The sequence below is a fragment of the Ipomoea nil genome, unplaced genomic scaffold, assembly GCF_001879475.1.
Source record: "Ipomoea nil cultivar Tokyo-kokei standard unplaced genomic scaffold, Asagao_1.1 scaffold1447, whole genome shotgun sequence".
NCBI classification, from domain to species: Eukaryota; Viridiplantae; Streptophyta; class Magnoliopsida; order Solanales; family Convolvulaceae; genus Ipomoea; species Ipomoea nil.
In genome coordinates, this window is record NW_017617875.1 from 524,003 (window position 1) to 530,002 (window position 6,000).

A 6,000-nucleotide genomic window follows, 5' to 3' on the forward strand; every position below is an offset into this window, starting at 1 on the left:
CATGAGATCTCATCACAACCATTAACTCATTACAAATGCATGGTTGAGATTGAAAGAGAATTATAAAGTAATTAAGGATATATTTTAAACATAAGGATAAAGAAGTAATTGTAGGTAGTAGTGTGGTTAATTAATGGTAGAATTAGATTGAAATCTTTAAGATAATATTATGGACAATATTAAAGGAAATAATTACTTCTTTTTTTTAACGTAGCTGTTCATGGAATACCGGAATAGTGATCGGAAAGAAGTCTGCAAATGGAAAAAGGCTAGAGCTGACAAATGGCTAGTGAAAAAAACTGATATGTGCATCTGTAGTAATTTTTTTGGTGTTTTTGAACGATGCTGTGTGCGTGTATGTGCGAAGGCATGTGCATCTGTGTTTTTTTTTTTTTTTTTTTTTTTTTTTTTGCGTTGTTTTTGTTTCTTGTTACGCACATTGTTATATGGTGTGTGCGGTGATTTTTGTTTTTGGATTGTTTTTATAGAAAAAAGTTGTAAGAGTACTTTGTCGTTGTTTTTTGTGGTCCAAGATTGTAAGTTTATTAGAAATGTTGTGTGCGTGTATGTGTAATGACGTGTGCAGATGACTGTGTTCTTTTTGCATCACATTCAGAAGTGATGATGGTTTGTGCGTGTGTATTTTGTAGTATGCAAATTATAGGGACGAGGGCTCCAACATTTATGGTGTCATTTTTTTTTTTAATTTTTGTTACCAAAATTGTTATATGCTGTGTGCAAGATTCATGTTTTTGGATATTTTTTAGAGAAAAGTATTGTAAGAGTTCTGTTTTGTTGTTTTTTTGTGCTCCAGAATTTTAAGTTTATGCTGTTGTGTGCGTAGTTGTGCAACAACGTGTGTTAGTAAGGGTAAAACGGATTATGGCATGACATTGTTATTGTATTTTTTTTTGTATATGTTGTAAAATAATTGGTATTTAAAGTGTGCATAAACCAGTCTCGTGTGTTTATGTGTTAATTTATGACAAGAATGCAAACGCTTTGGTCGGGAGAATATGACGGTAGTGTGTGCATAGTTGTTGTTAGGCGTGTGCATGAACCAGCCTCGTGTTTTTTTGTTTGTTTGTTGCACACGCTATTGCACACCAATGCACACATCACTCAGTAATTTGCACACACCATCCCGCACCAATGCACACTACACCGTTAGTAATTACTTAGGCAATAAAAAAAAATTGCATGCAAAGTAATGCACATGCTAAGTGTTGTTACATTCTTTAATAGGAAAAAAAACAATATGCCAAGTCTATTATGCCATGAATGCACACACATGGTAATTACATTCGTATACCCCCGACTTACTCACAAATAAAAAACAATACACACGACATGATGCGAAGACTCCCACCCAGTTATTTGCACACGTCGTAACACACCAATGCTCACACCCCCGTTACCCTTTAATAAGCAACCAAAAAAAAAAAAAAAAGCTACATGAAGTAACATACAAGCCAAGTGATTCGCACACACTACTACACAACAATGCATACATCACCCAATAATTTACACAAACCATCCAACAACAATGCACACAACACCATATGTAATTTCACTAGTTTCACCACACAATACTCATGCTTTCAAACACGCTACCCTCCTGTATCTTTCAGCCAGCTTAGAGCCTCTCTCATGCTAAGGGCTTCAGCTTCCATGGCTCTATAATCTCAATGCACTCGTAAGCTTTTTGCAGCCAAGAAAACACCCCATTCTCATCTCTAAGAACCCAACCAAGTCCCATAATATTATGACTTAAATCCACAGCAACATCTGTATTCAATTTAAATCTCCCCCCGAGGCTTTTCCCATTTAACAACAACAATACCAGTAGCATTTGATCCCATTTAACAATAACATTACCAGTAGCATTTGGTCTTGGAGGGTGATCATTTGCTGCGCACCAATTTTCCCAAAACAGAACAGCATGTCTCACCATCAAATTAAGGTCGGTGAGAACATTACCCATTGCTTGCGGGATCGGCAACCCAATAGAATTATAAGCTCTTCTAGTTTCTCGGCAATTTGCAAAAAGGTGGCAAGCACTCTCATCATTTGCCCTACGCATATGGCAAACCAACAAGCAATCAACATGTTTCCATATAAGCGCATCTCGAGTTGGTAGAAAAGATGATACCATTTGCCAACAAAAAGTCTTAACCTTCGGAGGCAAATTTAAACTCCATATATTCTCTTTTAAAAATAAAAACAACATAAATTTGCACACACATTTGATTAGATTTTCCGTAACAATTTTAAACAAAAAAAATAAATAGTTGCATTGACCATAATATTAACGTATGCACACGTGACACGCCTTTCCACAACTACGCATACACGACCGTCAAAATTGACACGCCTAAAACATGGATGATTCATATTCACTCTAACTACCAATCACTTTAAAACTAAAACAAAAAATGCATGTTTTGGGCATGAGGCTGCAATTCAAGGCAACGAGAGCTCTGGGGTGGTGGAAGAGACCCCTAAGATAAATCTTGTCCTTCATAGCACAGTGAGATTTGTTTACTTTCTGAAGTTGAACCATCCCGCACGATAGATCTATGCACACCCTCTTGTTCCTCTTCAGCAGAAATAATAACATTTAAAAGTGATCACAACCTACTAATAGAATAATCCAATGAGAGGTCTACAACTTTAAACAATATTCATATCTATTTTGCAAGACAGAATTCTAAAGAGATGTTCACAAATCAAAATAACTGAAGTTCATGCTCATTAAGCATGTTTATCAACTCCTTTTGTATTAAGACTTGGAAACCCCTTAAAAATGAGAACTTTGTTCACTTATCTAAAACATCATATCAATTTTGTAATGCAACTTTAAAGACAAAAATACTACAATTAAGATGAATTTATAAAAATATAAGCATATTGTCACATCAATCATTAGTGTAGTGCACCAAATTACTAATAAATAGTTAAATAGTAAATACAACTTGAAAAGAGTTGGGAAGTGAATTTTAGGAATGTAAAATTAGGGAGGGGGTTATAGGTGGTGGGGAATTGAGTAATAGAGGTAGGGAGGGGGCCAAGAAGGGAGCTTGTTTTAGTATATTAAATACAACTGAATCACCATTCACAGCAAAAATATTAGGTCTGCTAGTAAATGGCACCAAGAAGGGAACTTGTTTTAGTATATCATTAGCTCTAGTATTTTTTATCATTGCCTAGAGTGAAAGTATTCAAAGAAGTGACTACTGAACTTTAAAAGAAAAAAAAATTAAAATAACAACATCTATATGTTAGACTAAAATATCACATGCATCACTATAATATGTGATAATAGGATCGACTAATCTCCATCCATAGTTCTTGATACGGTTGAGCGATCCGGACTACTGCAGAGATAATGAGTATTTTGTCTCTCACTTTACTCAGCTCTCTCTAGATAGTGTATGAGGTATGTAATGTGAGCAGTGAGAGGACTAGTGACCTTATATAACCACTGGTCATCATTGTGGTTGATTGTCTTTAGGTCTCCTAAACCCTAACTAGACTCCTAATCATAATGATAGTCTAGCTATTAGGTTATTAGTGTTGCACCACATATCAAATACTGAATATTATCATAACTTATCCTAATGTTATAATAATAGTAATGGATAAACGTTACATTCTCCCACTTGGTGCAAGCACTACCACTCAATAACAGAAAAACACCAACCATAATGATATGTTCTCATTAGCACGAGTAGTATCCATTATGATCAAATGCAAACTGACATTGAGCACTTAATTAGGAAACAAAACCCAACGAAATAAACCCTATGTTTATTCCAAGTCCCTGAAGTACATTTTCTCATCAATATAAAGCAAATGAAGGTGTACACACTTAATTGAGAAAATGTCTGAATGCCAAAGAATTTTATTATAACTGAATGTATATATACAAATTACAAATTGGGCGAAAGTCCCATTTTCTGAATCAGATCCTTGAACTTAAATGGTGGCATGCCTTTAGTCAAGGGATCTGCTAACATCAACTCAGTACTAATGTGTTCAATGAATACAACTTTATTTTTGACACGCTCCCTAATTGCTAAGAACTTGATGTCGATGTGCTTAGTTCGACTTCCACTTTTGTCGTTCTTAGCTAGGAAGACTGCAGCTGAGTTGTCACAGTAGACTTTCAATGGCTTAGATATAGAATCCATAATTCTAAGCCCAGAGATAAATTCTTTAGCCAAACACCTTGTGAAGTAGCCTCGAAACAGGAAACGAACTCGGCTTCCATGGTAGAAGTAGCTATTAAGGACTGTTTAACACTTCTCCATGAGATAGCCCCACCGGCCATAATGAAGACGCACCCAGAAGTTGATTTTCGAGAATCAACACAGCCAGCGAAGTCCGCGTCTGAATAACCGACAAGATCTAAATTGTCCGTCTGCCTAAACCCAAGCTTGTAACCTTTGGTTCCTTTGAGATACCTTAGAACCTTCTTTACAGCTCTCCAATGGTCTAACCCTGGATTGTGTTGGTAACGCCCTAGCATTCCAACCGCAAAAGAAATATCCGGCCTCGTACAGACTTGAATATATCCAAGACATCCAACTGCTGCAGCATAAGGGATGTTCTCCATGGATTCCTTCTCCAAATCATTTTTCGAACATTGGTCCAAACTGAATCTATCCCTCCTTTGATATGGGAGCAGCGTTCGGTGAACAATTTTGCATATGAAATCTCTCTAAAACTTTGTTTATATAGGTTTCTTGTGATAAACCCAGTATACCCCGGGACCTATCTCTCTGAATTTTAATGTCAATAACATAAGAGGCATCACTCATATCCTTCATATCAAAGTTCTTAGAAAGAAATTGTTTCACATCACGAAGCATCCTCTTATCATTGGTAGCAAGTAAGATGTCATCCACATATAAAACAAGAAAGCAAATTTTACTCCCACTCACCTTTTGGTATATACAGTTATCTGAGGGATTTTCAACAAAACCAAATGAAGAAATTACCCCATCGAATTTGATATACCATTGACGGGAGGCTTGTTTTAAACCGTATATGGATTTTTTAAGCTTACATACTAAATGCTCACCACCCCTAGAAGAGAAAACTTCAGGTTGTTTCATATAAACCTCCTCTTCTAGATCACCATTTAGGAAAGCAGTTTTCACATCCATTTGTTGCAACTCAAGATTAAAATGTGCAACTAATGCCAAAATGACCCGAAGTGAATCTTTCTTTGATACAGGAGAAAATGTCTCCTTGTAATCGATTCCTTCTTTTTGAGTAAATCCCTTGGCAACAAGCCGGGCTTTGTATCTCTCAATGTTGCCTAATCAGTTTCTTTTAGTCTTAAAAACCCATTTACAGCCAATGGCCTTGGCCCCATTAGGCAACTCAACAAGATCCCATACTCCATTGTCCTTCATGGAATTCATTTCATCTTTCATGGCTTCTAACCATAAGTCAGACTGTGCACAATTTGTGGCTTGAGAGAATGTTTCAGGATCATTTTCAGCCCCTATGTCAGATTCTTGTAGATACGAAACATAATAACTAAGAACTGCTGATCGCCTTATCCGAGTAGACCGTCTTAAGATTGGACCCTCATCACCTTGTATAGGCTGCGGGCCAACTACCTCTTCAAGAACTGGTGGCAGTTCTTGAATTGGTTCAGTCTGCACTGGCCCAGAATCTTGCTGTATATCCTGAGTTGGTTCAACCATTGGTTCGAAATCTAGTTCAGGCGGTTGCTGTAAGTCCTGAACTGGTTCTTCCAAAGGTTGATCCTCAACAGTTTGTGGAATCTCAACGGTAGGTGGTATATCTGCAGGCAGAACTAAAGGAGCACTGCGAATAAGTACAACCCCACCAGATGACGTAGAAGGTCGAGAGTCAATATGATCGAAGGAAGGAACTAAGTCCTTAAACCGATCACTCCCACTAATCAAGTCATCTTCAAGAAATTTAGCATTCCTTGATTCCACTATCCTAGTTGTATGAGAT